The sequence below is a fragment of the Stegodyphus dumicola genome, chromosome 9, assembly GCF_044657685.1.
Source record: "Stegodyphus dumicola isolate Sdum_Otavi_A_Nest chromosome 9, ASM4465768v1".
In the NCBI taxonomy this organism is placed as follows: domain Eukaryota; kingdom Metazoa; phylum Arthropoda; class Arachnida; order Araneae; family Eresidae; genus Stegodyphus; species Stegodyphus dumicola.
In genome coordinates, this window is record NC_140776.1 from 22,666,515 (window position 1) to 22,684,931 (window position 18,417).

Sequence of the window (18,417 nt, forward strand, 5' to 3'; positions counted from 1 at the left end):
TATTATTTTTATTGAAACTGTTAAACAAATCTAAATTAAACATTCCCTTGTGAATGTGTAATGTAATTTACGGATACATTTTAGATCTTTCTGAATTAATCTCTTTCAAAAAATTAGAAAGAAAAGATGTAATTTATGAAAATTTTTCACTCAATTTTTAGTTCTATTCCTATATTTTGATAGAGTCTGCCACTTAAAATAATATTCCTTCTTTATTTACTGGCATCTGTATACCTTTGTAATCCCACCTTTACTAGTAATGGCGGACAGCGCGTTAAAATTAGCTTTTAGAAAGAAATGATTATTCAGCTGTGTAGAAAAAAAGCCTCGACAGTGCAATAAGAATACTTAAGCTACTTATCTACAAAGGAATTTATTTTTTGCAATCTTACAAGTCTACCTTTTTCATTTCGCTGAGAATTTGAACAGTCTTCTACCTTGCGGCGATCATTTCCGAGGCTTTCTTAAATGAAAATGTCATAATAGACACGATGTCGGAAGAAGAGAAGAAACCAGACTGATAAAACAATAAACAAAAGCTTTTTTTTTAATTCACTTTCACTGGATATGGAACAGGGTCATAATGTCGTAAAATGAGAAACATAGCACAATGAACCTGCCTCAAAATACACGACGTGCTTTGTTAGTGCTGACTAAATATGCTTTTCTCTGTCCTTACGGAGACTATTGTCAAGCCAACGCGTGCCACACATTGCTTGGATCTTACAGGATAGAATAAGATCGACAGGTTATCAATATCTTCCACATAATTAATTTCCTTTTCTCAGGAAGATAATTTAGCGTTCTTTCACTTATTTTCCGTCAGTTCTGCATTTAAGCTTATATTCTGTTTTGCTAAAAGTAAAAATAACATATTCATAAGTGAACAATAATCAGTTATGTCGGAAAACATTATCTAGTCAAATGCAATCTAGGAAATCTAAGAAAATTTCTCAATTTAGGAAAACTTTTATTTATTTATTTACTGACAGTCAGTAATTTTATTTTTTTGAAATTACTGACATTTTTCAAGCAAGGATTATTCCTCTCCTTTTTAATGAAGTCTTCCTTATATTTTTTCTTTTAAATTAATTACTTTTATTCAAAATAACTTGCATTTACTTCAAATAATTAGCTTATTTCTGAAATTTTCACTTTTGTTATTTTCATGATTTTGCTTTGTAAATACAACCGTCCTTTCACTTACCGTCCTTTCATTTATTTACTATATCGTACAGATAAAGTAGCAAAGTAATAAAAATTAATAAAACACAGATGAGGAATTGTAAAGAAGCTCTGCGTAAATTTACGATGTACGTTGCTGTCTATGTAATATACGTACAACAGGCTAAGAAATCAACTACTTGTTACTAATGTTCCAGTGGTATATTAGCAAAGAAGTCAGTTGCGGCAAAAGTTAATAAAAAATGCAATTTTGACTCCCGGAAGAAATATAGTTATCGGTGCGCCTTTGTCGGGGATATATTTTATAAGGTATTTCTCCGGCCTTCTAGCATGCCTTCATGGTGTAGTTGGAAGCATACTCGACGCCTGTTCGCTAAATCGCATAATGACGTTGCCCTTGACCCTGCCCTCTGTGTGACGTCGTTGGCCACGCCCTCAGCTCCTTCGCTCCTCCTGGCGCAGAACACCCATTTTTATGCTACTGTCCGAGGTTCGAGTCCAGGCGATGGCACTGCCCATTTTTGAAGTCTCCTGCTTTGAAATAAGCTAATGACTCTACAGTGGCGCCCGAACTAAAACAAAAATGGGGTGGATGATGATTCTCCACCACCAGGATTTGGCGATTGGGTACCCTAATACCCAGTCGCCCTTTAAAAGGGGGAGTATATAAGGTATTTCTCCGGCCTTCCAGCATGCCTTCGTGGTGTAACTGGAAGCATACGCTACGCGTATTCGAGAGGTCCGAGGTTCGAGTCCCGGCGAGGGCATTGCACATTTTTCATGTCTCCTGCTTTGAAATAACTTAATGACTTTACATTTTATTTCATTAAAAATGCCTCATCGTTGTACAAAGAAAACGAATGCATGTGTCACAACAAAAACTGTAAAAAGATAGCGGGTGTGAACCAAGGAAGTAGATGCAATAAAGATTAATGACGTATCCAAACTTTATTTTCTTCTAATGCATTTGTCCAAGAGGACTCGAGGTGGGTATCTCTTTTTCTGTGCACCAAGTACAGTAGACTAGAGACCTCTCAGAGCTGGGTCCTTTCTCAAGCCCTTAATACGGTTACTGCACCAGAATCGATCCAGGGGTGCATTATCCCCTTCCGGTCAATAACAAGCTAGTGGCGACCGGGCCCCAATCGGTCACCAACAAAGAGAACGAAGTACAGGCAAAGAACATAGATATTCTTTGGTGCTTTGGTGCGCGTCCAAATCTTTGGGGAGCCAAACCCCTAAGGACAACCTTCAATATCTATCTATCTAGAGTTCCCACAACCAAGGGCCAGACTACCTGTACAGTCCTTGCAGAGCCTGAACATATCACCGAAGAATCGAAGGTTCTAGCCAGGTCTTTGCCAAACGTTTTGCCTTCCAGTCGACCTCTCGCGAGAATGTACGCCAAGTACAGAAAAAAATTATATTTACATCCACATACAGTATGGCAGTAAGTATGACTGTGCTAATCATACGTCATATTTACTCTCATGCGTGTGAGAAAATTCTTTTTTACGAAAATGCATTTTATTTCTACAGACTATAATTTTTTAAAGAAAAAAGACATTTCTCTCATTCTACACTTCTACACACGCTGCATAAATTTTTCTACTAAATTAAATAGTATTTTTTTTTCTGAATAAGTAACCTACTTTTTTTCCTCTCAAATAATTAAGTTATTTTTTAATTTAATTTTCTAAATAAATGAGCAAATTTTTATTTTATGAGTCTCAAATAAAATACAAAAAAAAAAAAAAAAAAAAAAAACTCACATTCTTGATTTCATTTTTCTTGCACTAAAATTACACTGCGTTTTCTAGAATTAAAATATGTTGCGTAGAAAATGAAGTGGCATGATGCCATCACACGTTTTTCGTCCATTTTTTTTTTTTTTTTTTTTAAACTCTGATTATGTCTAAGTAGCGGCTCACGAAGAAAAGAAGAAATAAATAATAGGCCCGCATTTACAGTAGCTAACAGCTTTTCAAGTACTGTTTCAGGTTTTCTTAGCTGCCGAGCATTGTAGATCACTGCATATGTCGTAAATATTCATCTAAATTAATTTCGCTTTTTTGGAAATATGTACTGTATTATGTTACCGTTCTTGCATTATTTGTATCAACAAAAATATTAGAAACTTTTAAATATATTACCAGCAGCTTTAATTCCATTTGATTTTGAAAGGTGAATATGTAATTCGTGTAACTGATCTCCGGATGTCCATGGTTCGAATATTAATAATTCCACCTAACATTATAAATTCAAAATGCACTGCAGTTAAATTTCCTAATGTCCTTGACATAAATAAAATAAAATTGATATTATCATCATTCAACTTCTAACAGTCAACATGGAGAAAATAAAATGATAAAAAATGTAAACCAAAAATCAGATCAGCTTTCAGATTTTATATTACGCCCAAAGGGGTATTTTTTTTATCGTTTTGTGTGTTACCTTTATTTATCAAATATCATGTTCTTTGCATTTAAATTATAAAATTCAATTCAACAGTAATATCACAAAAGAATTTAAAAAGAGCGTATCTTGAGAATTTCGGATACACAGTCTCGCTCCCTGGAGATAAAAATGATTTTTTTTTTTTCGTACAGTGTTGCCATTGCTCGCTTTGAAATCGTTGAGCTTGTTAATCAAAAATTCGTTAAAGTTTTACAAAATGTGAACTGCAGAATAAAGCAAATTCAGAGTTCCAAATTTAGGCTTCCAGATGCCCATATTTGAGTGGAGGACTACATCAAAATTTCATATTTCTAGGTACCGTTGTTTTTTCAGAGGGCGAGAAATATACACACATTCATGCAGATTCATCATTATTTACTTATTTTTTCAATATAATGCAGGGCTGTAATATTTAGTAGCAATAATTTGAAAAGTGAAAAGGAGTTTATAGTGATTGTTCACTATAAACAAAACGCCAAAACGAAATGTACAGCCCTCCTTGGCAAATTGTCCCTTTGGGTTTACAATGAATTCCTTAGAAACGTTTTCTTGTTTTTTCTGTAGCAGACATTTAGATCGGAATATCTCATTAGAATGTCAAAAGGGTAAGAATGGATTAAACGAAAGTATTTGCATAGAATTACCTACCTTACAATTGTGCCCCTATTCTCTTTCGTTTCATCTAAAGCCTCTTGCTGTAACTTTGACAGCAATTACCTCTCGATCTGAATGTTCAGCAGTCGTGAAAAGGGATCCTTAGCTATTGAAAAACTGTTTGTGAAAGGAAGGAATATGCAGCTGTGGAATTAAATCAAGGTAATACAATTTAGTGTATCGGGAAATAAATGAAATACACAAAGAAACAAATTATTTATGAAATAAATGTATACGAGTTTTACCTGGTGTTTTGCTGCGAGCAAAGTTAAAAATACCTGACTTTCTGCTAGGTAAATTGATAGGAAATTTCAAGAATCGTGGACTCAGTTACTAAACGTTGGCAGTAATAAATTAATAACATATTAAAGAAGTTACAAATAATAAAAGTATTTATTTGAATTTCTATATTTTGGAATAAATAAAGAGGCTCTCGGCACATTTTTTAGACGATTTTGCTTCGCTATTAAAAAACGTTGTCTTTCTGGAAACTTTATTTCAACTGCTGCTATATTTTTGAAAATGTAAATTTTCTTCTGCTATTTGACAGTTTTTCTTTTCATACAAAAGGGACTTTTAAAGAAGCGATGGATGGAAGGCTATGCCCGTGCTCTTTCCGAAGTAAGTTATTCGTATCTAGGTTATTAAAAAACAATGTGAAAGCCATGGTGTTTCGATATCTAAAGCTATGATAAATAATATTGTCAACAAGAAAGGAAAATAATGTCAGAGTTTGGCTTCAAGTAGAAAATATGTTCCAAATACATATCCAATGAGAAAACGGAATGTTTCGAATGGGAAGATCTTTAATGCTAAATTAAAATCCACGAAGTCAAAGGACGGTTGCAAAATCATTAAAATGCTCAGTGTCAACACTAAGCAAAGCGATTAATTCTGATTTGAATCTTGAAAAGATGAAAAGTATAATCTGTATCGTCTTTTTTCACGACATATCGCAAAACGCAGAACGCTGTGCAGAATTCTTTATGAGAAACATTGATCCGGACAAAAATGGGAAAATGTTGTCATACTAAATGAACCTTGGGTGTATTTAAATGACTGTAATAAAAAGACGTGCATTTAGTTTCATCAAAGTGGAGACAAAATTCTTCAAATATCGTTCATAGAATCTAACGAAAGTTTTTCAAATGGATTTATGATTGTTGCTTGTTTTTTTATATAACGGCAAATTAAAAATAAAGAAAGTGGAGAAGAGTATTAAGGTCAACTCCACCTATTATTAGGAACATATTTTATATTTAGTTTTCAAATATGAAATACCTTCTCTTTACCCACAATGCCATCAATGAGTAGAACTACATCAAGACAAAGCAAGTAGCCACACGTCAAAAATCCACTGTTAATTTCCTGGAAAATTAGAACAAAAACATGTATCAATGCCATACTCTTCACTCATATCCCAACTAAATCCCATCCCCTGATGTATCCTTCATGGATATTTTGTACTTTTGGACTTTTAAGAAGCGGATTATCCAAATGTCGACCTACAACAATCCTTGGACTTTGTGAAGTTCTTCAAGAGGAGTAGTACAAAGTACCTCTTCTGACGCTACAAAAGGCTTTATTTTCTTGGGAAAAACAGTGTAAAAAAATGCTGAAGAGCAAGAGTTATCAAATGCAACATTTGAAACACAAAAATTTTAGGTAAAGTGTTTCTTTAAATAAAATGAAAATCGTCTAAAAATTGTGCAAACAACCTCTATAGTAATTTGTATTATCTGAAATTGCTTGTGTTATCATCCGAAAACCCAGCCTTACATTAACTACTTTTGAATCGACTTTGTTAAATAGTTATTAATCGAATTATCTGATTAAATAATTGTGGAGCAAAATAATATTTTTGTATAGAAAGCGATTAATTAAAGCCTCTGAAGAATGATTAAAGTATTTTGAGGAATGTAAATACTAAGAATATCGGACAAGCACTTTTATCCTGCTTGTTATTCCCTTTGTCTTACAGCAACAATAATGCAAGTCATTAATAATGGTAATTATCCGAATTTACATGCACTAGATACAAGCAGGAAAGTCATTTTATTGTTCGCTGCAGGAAAGACTATCATTAACTTAAATGGTACCTTTCTCTGTTTAATTAGATATCTATTTGCTTCACTTGCTCAGGGCCTATTTGTTATACTGCGCCACCCATAGCTACCTGATTATTTATAAAATAATACTGTTTACGGTGTTTCCTATTTTTAATAATACATCATTGCAGATTCCTGATTTTAAGATGAAATCTCGCATAGTGCCATTAGTTTACATCATGTACACGAGACATTAAAGAGTGGTAGTAATATACCTTAATCTCCTACAGCTTTATCTAAGTACCAGAATTGTGTCAAACTTGTAATGTAATATACTAATTTAGGCCAGGGGAGAAATTACTGAAAATAATTATACCAGAGAAATATACTTATCACTGAAGGAAAAAGGGTAGTGTTACAGTTCATACGAAAATAAATAATAAAAACAGCCGCTGAAAATAAAAGTTTTTCTTTGTTGCATCCTCGTACGAAGTAAAGGAAGTATTGTAATAGTGAAAAATTTCGGGTATCATATTTCAACAAAAATTTTCATTTTGACCGCTTTCGAAAGCATGTGAACGATGTTTGTGCGTGATATCTGTATGTATAAACAGAATAAAGGTCCCTTTTTCCCAAAACGGAATGTAAAATGGATTTATAATGGATTCGGAAGAGATTTTTTTATGACGTCTATACGTACATACGTATGTAAAAGGCTCGCATAATTTAAAAACCGAGTAGCCTCAGAACGTAAGAAATTTGCATATTGAATTGCTGTGACAAGTAGTTGTGCACCTCCCTTTTTCGTTGTAATCGGCAGCAACAAAAAAATATATATTTACTAAAGTAATATTGATTATATTAGGAGATAATATAATCAATATTACTTTAGTAAATAAATTATTATTATCTTACTTTGCTGCTATTACGCAAGTATTAGAAAATTTATTTCGATTTCAATGAATTTCAATTAATTCATTCAATATTATTCATATATATATAATGTAAGATAAAAAATATTTAAATTAAAATAATAACTTAAACTAACGGTACAGCATTAATTCTTCCTCTCTGTTTTAAAAATTGTAATAACTTCTCTGAATTACGTCATTTCTAGATCATTCTACGGCCTGCGCAGGTCTGATGACGTAATAATCGGGAACCAAAACTCTCCCCTTCCCGTGCTTCCATATTGCGTAACTACGCAGTTTAGCTTCTCTCTCTGCTCTGCTAGGATGTAATTTCGCTAACCTGCTTTCTATCTCAACAATACCAAAAATGTAAATTTTCTTGAACAGGCACGACCAGGGTGCCAAGTGATTGTGGCCACAAACGTCAAATGGAAAATAAAAATGGCATTAAAATTGCCTCGAATGCCAAGTTTTTTGATATTACAAATTCAACGTATTAGCATATTACGCAATTGGAATTTTTCCTGTTCAATATGGATCTATGTACGCATCAACACTGCTCCGTTATTTTCTTTGCTTTTATTACTTCATATATATATATATATATATATAATTTAAGAAAGGAGATCAAACTAAGAAAGACCTGTGCGGTCAAGAATTTTGCACATTGAGCTGCAAAATTAGAAAACAAGATAAAAAGGAAATTCTTCATGCTATTATTTTAAAGCTGCTATTCTTCATGCTATTGCTTCATACTGTTGTTCCCGTAAAAACATTTTTAACACTAGGTTAAAATAAATTGTAATTAAAAGTTTAAATACAAGAAAAATGAAATTATAACAAGAAAACTGACAAATAAAAAGTGAATGTAAACTAAAATCAAATTTGAATGTTAAAAAAATGTTGATTAAAGTTTAACCAATTCTAAAACATTTTAACATAAACATAACAGTTATTTAAGGCACAAGCAAAAATGCAAAGAAGCGGTAAGTGGTAAATTAGCCTAATTCGAATCTCATTGCGGACTCTTCAGAGAAAATGCGCAATGATCTTCGAATCCAGCTAATTCCATATCGCGTTTCGTCAAAACAGAAGACTTGAGACTGAACATGTAATAACTTTTTGACTATTAAACCGACAAAATAACCTATTAAAACATAAGTCTTAATTTCTCTGTTTCATTTCCCGACCCATCCGCTGGTTAAAAGTAAATGAGAAACACATTAATAGTGCAAGGAAAAAATTATACAGACTAGCCTGGTTAGGCAAATGTACTGAATAAAATAAATAGCGAATTGCTATTAGTCAACTTATACAAGATTTTTAGGGAGGACCTACTCCCTAAAAATTTAGGAGGGAGGATTGTTCAAACTTTAATCAACATTTTTTAACATTTAAATTTGATTTTAGTTTTACATTCACTTTTTATTTGTCAGTTTTCTTGTTATAACTTCATTTTTCTTGTATTTAAACTTTTAATTGCAATTTAATTTAACATAGTGTTAAAAAAATTTCACGAGAATCACAGTATGAAGCAAAGCATGAAGAATAGCAGCTTTAAAGCAATAAGCATGAAGAATTTCCTTTTTACCTTGTTTTCTAACTTTGCAGCTCAATGCGCAAAATTCTTGACCGCACAGGTCTTTTTTAGTTTGTTCTCCTTTCTTAAATTTATATATATATATATATATATATATATAGGTAACATTTTTGGTAGGACCTATTGCTTTAAAAAATTGAGCTCCGCAGCTAGATGTTATAGGAGTCCCATATACAAAATTTTAAAGTTCTTAAGGCTAATCTTTTTTGAGTTATGTATATCTTCCATAATGTATGCGACGTTACAATTTTTTTAGTAAATAGAAATGTTAATTCTAAATTTTAAAAGGATGTTGCTATCCTTAATACCACGAAAAAATAATAAAACGTTTTACTGTCTTTCAATTATAAGCTTAGTGTTTATATTATAACTAAGTATAAAAACAAATAATGTACTGTTAGTAGTTTTAGAAGCTTTCTGTTGTTTAATTCCTTCATTATTATTACTATTGTTTTCTGAAAGGGATTTTAAGTCTCTGACGTTAACACTAACAGTTTACTTTATTCCTAAAAAGGATTTATTATTCCAATCCATTTTCACAAAGAAAGCAAAAAGGAAGCAAATGTAAAATGGATTATCAATCTTAACCCTATCCGTCATTTGCCAGCCAATACGTTGGCTTCGGAATATTTGCTACATTTTTTCTCCTTTCGCTAATCCTTTACGGCAAATAATCCGTAAAGTCGTTCCACCGGATAATGTTCTGAAAAGAATGCGAGTAGCAATTTATTCCTCCAACAGGTGTTGGATATTTTGTATTTCCCATCAGAAGCATTATCCAGCGAAGTCAATACGTAGAAATTCAAATTCACTTGGGCTTTGACGCCATGATGAGCACTCGAATGATGTGTTCATCCTTTTATATTTAAATGGTAAATTAAACATTATAATGGCTTGTACGTTCAAACAGTATCCGTCATAAACTGCCAGTTTTATTTTGCTGATTTTTGTTGAAAGATTTTCCAATTTACTTTTATTCTCAATATAGAAAGGCATTCTTTGCTTTGCTAAATATTATTTACGTTAAAAATAAAGAGGTATAAATTTCTTCAATAAGTATTAAATTTTTCATAAATTTATGTATGTGTATTAGCACATGTTTAGATTTAAACGAAATATTTAATTGCTGCTTAAATCTTTAAGCTTTCTTTTAACTGAATATTTTTGATTCTGAAGTTCTAAAGCTAAAAAAGGAAGGTCTACTACTAAAGATAATTTTGGTCTATCCATTGAAAATCGTTTACGGTAACTCTAGCCGCGAAAGAAATCAGAAAGCGGAGAATGGTTGAAGTAAATATTCAATTAAAAGTTAGTTTTAAGATATAATTACGATTGTATAATATTAGTTATTAATTACGATCGTGTTGACTTTCAAGAGTCCCGAAAATTCTGAAATTTTATTTAGAGCAATGTTTTTTTTTCGTTCTGCTTATTTTTTTTTTCTCTTTACTTTCTTGTACGAGGCATTATAATCGCAAAAAATGTCGGGTATCATATTCAAACGCAAATATCCATTTTTATCGCTCTCATATCCATCTGAAGCTGCTTTAGCGTGACATATGCACGTATGGACAGAATAAAAGACTCTTTTTTTTTTTTCAAAACGGATCGAAATATGTATTTAAAATGGTTTCAGAAGAGACATCTTCGTGACGTCTGTATGTGCTTACATATATTTATCTTGCATATATCTTGATATATATTTATCTTCCGTAGATCTTTACATATATATTTATCTTGCATGTGTCTTTATATATATTTATCTTGCATATATCTTTACGTCTATTTACCTTGCATAACTCAAAAACAAGTGGCCTCAGAACGTTGACATTTTGTATACGAGATTGATATAACATCTAGTTGTGCATGTCCCTTTTCTAGTTGTCCTCCCTCCACCGAGCCTCACCAGGCTCGGTGAACTCCATTTTTTTATTCTTAAATATGGGTAAATTGCGCACTTTTTTCTTTTTAAAAGTGATTAAATCTTGTTCTTATGTTTCGGTTAAGGTGTTTTTTTTTTTTCTTTAGTTAATCTACATTGCTTTTTAGAATAAATATGCAGTTGAAAGATAAAATATGTATGTATGTAATATATATATTATGCAATAAAAGTAAATGTTTCCTTCCTTCTGTAAAATTCGCCAAACTGCACCAAAGTGGTTGCGATAATACGTAAGTACTTGCGATCCTACCTACGTACTTACACAATTTTGAATTTTTTCCCATTAAAATAGGCAGGAAGGCCATGCCTTCAGCAGTTTTAATCGTTATTTCTAAACACGTAACCTAAGCTAGCTTTAATTGCCTATAGGATCACAAAAGTGTACACATGCATACTTGGAAGTCCCTTTTAAACACTGCTAAACACAGGACTACAATTTAAAAAATGATTGTGTGGAGATTACATGGCCCAATATGTTTTCTCGTATTTCTTTTTAAAAATCAAGATCACACATTACACGATCTTACCTGGTATATATTGCTATATACCTTATAAAACACCCTATAAAATATACCCTGTAAAACACATATGTCTATAAAATATAGCCTATAAAACCTTATACCCTGTAATGCACATGTACATTGCACTAACTCAGGCTTCGCCAATCTATGACCCGCGGGTCACTGAGTGAGCCATTTCATAATTTCAAATAACCCACTTGAGTTTCGAAAATAAAGTATAATGTATGAAAATAAATTATAAAACATAACTATGAAACGAACATTCAGAAATCCATAAAAGAATTAAAACTGAAAATAAATAATACCAATGGCATTTTGTTTAATTACAAAGTTGCAGTAACGAATATGTTTCCTAGCAAAGTGTTTAAATAAAATTGTAAGATAATTTCAAGGAGAAGTCGATAAGTTTGGCAACGCCAAACCGTACTCCACAATGCCAAAACATTCGCTTTGCCGTTTTGTTGGCATTCTGCTCGTCTTATAAATGCAAGTAAATATTTTCACATATGAAATTTCTTTTAAGTAAGAACAGGAGTGGATTAGCTAGAGAAAATTATTCAGATGCTCGTATTCGTCTTAAGACTACTAATTATATACCAGACTTGACTAAACTGACGTCACAAGTTGAGCCTCAAGGAAGACATTGGTATCGAAGAGAAAAATAAAGCTCATTCAGTTATGTTCGTTTTTATAATAATTAGACTAATTAAAATTATCATATATAGTAAAATAATAATAATTACAATAATTATAATAAAATAATAATAATAAAAAATATGGGAACGACAACAACAATAGTAATTATCATAAAATAATAATTAATTAATTATTATTTATAATAATTAGAATTCTAATTTTTAGTAAAATCATCATTACAATAATTATAAAATAATAATAATAACGCTAATTATAATTACAATAAAATAATAATAACAATAATAACTACAGTATTTGTAATAAAATAATAATAGCAATAATTACAATATTTATGATAAAATAATAATAGCAATAAATACAATAATTATAATAACAATAATTACAATAAAATATTCATTAATTATTATTATTTATAATTATAATTTATAAAATAATAATAATTACAATAATTATAACAAAATAATAATAATTAAATATTATTATTTACAATAAATGAAAATTAGAATTAGAATTTTAATTTTGTTTAAAGCTTATTGTAATTGTTTTCTCAATAAAATTTATTTTATTATTCACAAAAGAAAAACTGTTTTGAAATGGAAACAACGCTGACCCGAGACGTCTTCTTAATACGCTCATTTTGGTAGATTTTGACCTGAAGCCAAAAAGGGTTGCCGACGCCTGCACTAATTGCTACTTTTATGTTAATTATAGTTTCCCTATAGGTATGAAATGAGCTTGTTAGTTTTAAATTTCTAAGTCACAATCAATTTCCATTTGAAGCATTGCATTATAAAAAACAATTAGCCCTTGTTATAGTGCAAATCTAATGAAAGATAAGCTTTCTCCGGATATTCAACTCAATCAGGAGGCATTCCTTCACACTAACTCAGATCCACGGTAAAACCTTTTTTTATTGATTTATTCAAGTCCTCCCCCCCCTGTTCTGCATACGCAGTTTAAATTTGAGCGGCCTCCTTTACCCTGTCATTTCGATCAAAAAACAACTAAGTCTCCTGATCTTATCTACCGATAACTTGACTGTCTAAGAATTTGTGATCTTTAACAACAGGAAAAAAAATTCCCAGTGACTATTAAGAATTTCTGATCAGCCAGGAAAAAAAAGAAAGGAAGCTCATTTATTTATTCGAACATCGGGGCAATCCTTAGTTATAACAGGAAAGAGCTCAGAACAAATTGCTCACCTCTTTTTATTAGTTTTGAATAAATAATGAGACAGCTGTGAGAACTTCTCGTATTTGCAGTGATGTAAATTGTCCAAGCAAGGATAAATGAGAATTTCCTTAATTATCCGTTCCTAGAGCAAATGAGAAATAACCAAATGGATAAGTATGAGGTTTGATTCGCTTATATGCACATAAGCACGCAAGCTACTTTGTCATTTTAACAATCTGAATCTTTACAGTGTGAAAAATTGCAAACGTTATATTGTTTATTAAACAAAAACATTAATACAGTAATATGTATAACAATAATTGGCATAATATTTGATATAATAAAAATGTGATGTGTTCACCACATGACTTCCTTGTACGGAATATGAAATTATACGCATTTTTTTCCTGCATTTCATCCCAAAGGTGACTTCCACCCCTTGCCTAATATGGAGATTTTCAGCTGGGACTCCAGCCCGTGTAGTTGCATCCAACTGTCGGAGCATATATATATTCTGCTGTTGTTTCCTTATATATGTGGAAAGGTAGTTAGCGAGTTTGTAAAGTTGCGAGATCAAATGAAGTATGATCGTGAGAATGACCTTGAGCAAGCCAAGTGAAATTCCCTTTCAATAATTCTGAATTCATTTGTATATGACGAGCGTAAAATAATCATAAATGATTTAAAAGAATTCTAAGAGGGAACGCTCGTTAAGCCTTCAAAGTGAGCTCTTCAAATGTAACACTGATTGATTCATTATTGGAGGCAGTACATATTCTTAAATTAATCACTGGTTGAGTCATTACTGGAGTTAGTAGAGATTCTTAAATTAACCTACCTATATTGGAAAAGTGAAAGCGGAATTTGATCACATGAGTTACAACTTACATTAAAGTTATATTAAAATAGAAGGGCTCAAAATTTAAGTTTATATTGAACTTGAGAATGCAAAATTATACACGAGAAATGGTAATAATATAGGAATGGTTAATAATATACTAGGGCATTGAGAATACAATAATAATATTCTAGGAACTTGAGAATGGAATAATAATATACTATGAAAGGAAGATAGAAATTGTGCTTAATGTAACTGTTTTTTCACAGTTAGAGAATATAATATAAGAGAGTTGGTAGGTAGTATAAAATAGAGTTGCGTAGTAGGTATATAATATTGGTAATAGGTATACAATAGAGTTGTGTTGTTGGTATAAGTTTAAAAAAATATGTTCTGTGCATTACTTAAGCATGAATCAGGAAAAGAATATTCGAAATTTATTTTGCCAACACGATTTAAATAATCTTCTTGAGAGTGCAAGAGATGATGTGTGTGTGATTATGGCAAAGCCTCAAGGGCTATCTGCCTAGGGGGAGGGATGCCTTCGTGGAGGACTTTCTAAGGAAAACTGGCTCGTATACACGTTACACATGGGGAAAACCACGAAAACGCCCATGCAGCCAACCCGTTCGCGGGATTCGAGCCTCGGACCGAACTACCAGTGTTCAGCCACTTTACCCCTCGGCCGCTGGTGGGCCGAGAGTGCAAGAGAAACGGAATTTTAGATACCTTAAGCACTATTCATTTTCATGGAGATAAAAAGCATTTTGGTAAGGATTTTGGAAATACAGAATAAAATTTCCTGGCATTTAACCTAGAAGCTTTCTTTCATGAGGTATTATAAGTCACTAAATTTGGAAAAGAATTATCACATAGAACTCCTTTGTCGTATTATAATACATTTATTGTTCCTTTATGTATTAGCTCATTTATTTTTGGTTGACGCAATTATTGGAATATTAACTTAGACGATATGTACTGAACAATAATAACAAATTATTGAATGAACTTTTTGCCTATAGCTATCTAGCTAACAAATCAACTAAAAGTAATTGAGATTTGAATACTTGTTAAACATATACTTAAGTATTAACGCAACCATCCTTGCTCCAATTTGGTGATTTTTTATAGATGAAAATGCGATAGTAACTTATCTAGTGCAAAATAGAAAATTGTTTTAAAAAGGATTCCTGATATTTATCAGAAGTCGGCAAATTTTATCAGCATTAGAAAAAGAAAAATACTTAAGGAATTTAAAAGAAAAATTTTAATTATTATTAAATGATGATATGATGTACATAAAAAATGAAGTGCTTACATTTGTCTCTAAATCTTTCTGTATTTTTTTGCTCTATTTTTCTCCCCATGTGCACAGTCATGTGTTTTCCTTAAAAAACATCCGAGAATTTCACAAACTTCTCACTTCTCATAGCCTCAATTTTGCGCACCGGCTACCTACCAAATGCATCTTACATCGTTTCCTTTAGGCATTTGACGGCAAAATACTGTATTCCTATAGAAATTTTATCGCAGTTTTTTTTTCATTGTTGGCGGATTTTACAAGCGCATAAATTGAAACAAAAAATATCACGATCGTGCAAGGCAAAAAATATCACGATCGTGCAAGGCAAAAAATATCACGATCGTGCAAGGGAAAAAATATCACGATTTTTCAATAAAATTTTGGAGCTTAGAATAAGGTAAAACGTACGCATACAAACATAGCGACGCTGTTCTACTGAACCATCGTTATGAGCATAGTTGCTTAAAGGATTGTTATGTGCATCGTTGTCAAAGTTTGGCACATTCCGAAAAGTTGGCGACCTTTACTAAGGCAGTTGTGATTATACCTAAGTACCGTTAAAAATGCAAATTACTTTACATAAAATAAATTACTTTGCATAAGGGAAACCACGGTTATCTGTAACAGAAATCGGTCACTATTTTATGGCGCTAGATTTCTGAAATATAATTGTTGAATGGTAAAATAAGTTAAGAAATGTTGAACTTTGATATGGATTACAATCAAAAAGACAAGTATTGATTTACCTTTTTATACCTTTGGTTGTGATATTTTTTCTAGTCATTTGCTGTTGACAAAAGTAATATTGTGTCCTTTATATGCAAAAGTTGTGATAACTTAAAATTTATTTACGCAGTGTGTTTGAAGTGAATGAAAGTTTATTAAAATAAAAATTATGGTTTTTCTTTCACCAAAAGAAAAGCAGGTTAATATTATTCTGCAACAATAACTAGGAAATTAAATACAAGACACTGACATTCACAGCAGGCTCTATCAAACAAAATGTTGCCATTTATTTTTTCTAATGAAAAGTATTATAGTAACTTTCTTGAAGGAATTAATAAAATAATATAAAATTAGCAGTCAGAATTTTTTATGGTGGGCTTATCAAACCAGTCGCCCTAAATTTCATCGTCCGTATCCACGGGCCACCACTCATCCATGATCTGTATGATGAGGTTCAGTTCCTCAAAGTGATTGAACTATCTGGTTGTGACCGCATCTTCTTGCATTCTAGTCTTGTCTCAGAATCGAGTTATAAAAATATTTCCGAAAAAATCCTTCTCAATTCTCAGGCTGCTATGATAGCCAGTCTTAAAAGGAAAATGATGTCATTTGCATTACGAATTACGAGAACTGGAACGAAGCTTATCATAATTTGTTTAATGAATGATGTGTAACTGCGGTTTTAAGCACTTTGTACTTAAACAATACGGCTATTCTAAGCCGTCTTGAATGCTTCTCTGAAAAGAAGATTAAATAGTTGAAACTCTGAAAATAGGAGTTTCTATGCATGTTTAAATGTTCTTGAACATGGATAATACGGTTTCGACTGTTCTTACCCAAGTTCTCCGAAGTTAGCAGGTCAAAGTTCTCGGAATCATTCATCCATCATTTTAGAGATAAAAATTACCATCAAAGTAATGTTCTTTTGATTATTCTTATTAGCTCAAAAGGGATATTAGTCCCAAATGGGATTTTAGTCTCGAAACGTCATTTTACGTTGAATCACTTTTCAAATTTTTGACACCAAATATTATCGCCCTGTATTATATTCGAAGAAATTAAACAATGAAGAATATGAATGAAGGTATGTATCTTCCTCACATTCTGAAAAAACAACGGTACCTAGCGTACCAACGGTATCAAATTTTAAAAAGCGTAGTATTTCACACGAACATGGGCAACTGGAAGACCGAATTTTCAATTTCGAATTTCTTATATCATCTATTTCAAATTTTGTAAAACATATTTGCTTCGGCAGCCCATGTACTAAAATTGGAACAATACAGAGATAATGTGCATAGCCCTTCGCAAAAATGACATTTGAAATCGTGAAGCGTTCCACAATTTTTGCTGTACCGGAGAACCCTGCTTCGAATCTCGGAGAAGGCATGAATATAAATTATCTAACTCTTCATAGCGGGCAATGGTGGCCCATCTATTAGGTGCTTTCATAATAAAATGACCACCGTTTCCGGCCTTAGTAGTGGCCAAAGCTTATAATAGTTAGTTTCCGCCACTACGGGGGATATTTTGTAAAACTTTAAAGAATTTTTAATTAACAAGCTCAAAGATTTCAAAGCGAGCAGTGGCAACACTGCACGAACAAAAAAAAAAAAAAAAAAAAAAAAAAGCATTTTTCTCTCCAACGCTCGAGACTGTCTGTTGAAAATTCTAAAGATATGCTATTTTTAAATATTTTGTGATTTAGATGTTGAATCGAATTTTCTGTAGCGTAAGCACCAAGAACGTCATTTAATAAGTAAAGTATTTAATAAATAAAAATGTATTGAAATAAGAGAAGACGGAAAAGAAAAATATAAACCAACACTTAATGCAGCATTGGGAATTTTAAACGTGTACTGCTATGCCCCTTTTAAAATTAAATTCTTGTAATTTTGCTATTGGGTTGTGCTGAACAATAAATCTATACAATAATCTAAACAATAAAATGAGATGCTGAACAATAAATCTAAAAAAACAAAAAAAAATGTATTAGCAGGAGTGAATTCAACAGCGGATGGTGGTAGTCTGCGTTCTCAGCGAGAACGTAAAAGACCTTAACGAACTCTTTCGGGAGGCCTTTAAAATCTGAAAACTTTCGGATTTTTTCTTAAATTTATTTACGTTATGGTTGAGGCTGCATGAACCTAATACAAAGCTTAATTTTGACCTGGTGTGAGGGGAGGTAATATAATAAATTTTAAATTCTGTGATGCCAAAGTTCACGTCCAATGAATTAAATCCACTTGACTAAATTTGGATTCATGAAAATAGAAGCATTAGCAGTTAACTGAATCCTAAACCTCTGTGTCATGTTTTTTATTTCATTATATCCATTATCATTATTCCTTGTAAGCTGTGTATACTCACGACTGCGTTCTGAGTTTTATGAAATAACATAT

At 31.9% G+C, this 18,417-nt stretch overlaps 1 protein-coding gene and 1 non-coding gene across 2 annotated transcripts in view; both read left to right on the forward strand.

Annotated features, from left to right (window-relative positions):
• LOC118203526 (uncharacterized) overlaps window positions 1–18,417 on the forward strand; it is a 294,354-nt gene that overhangs the window by 13,831 nt on the left and 262,106 nt on the right. The window lies entirely within an intron of this gene.
• Window positions 17,262–17,363, forward strand: LOC118205532 (U6 spliceosomal RNA). The gene has a single exon (XR_004761004.1). It is a non-coding gene; the product is annotated as a U6 spliceosomal RNA (small nuclear RNA).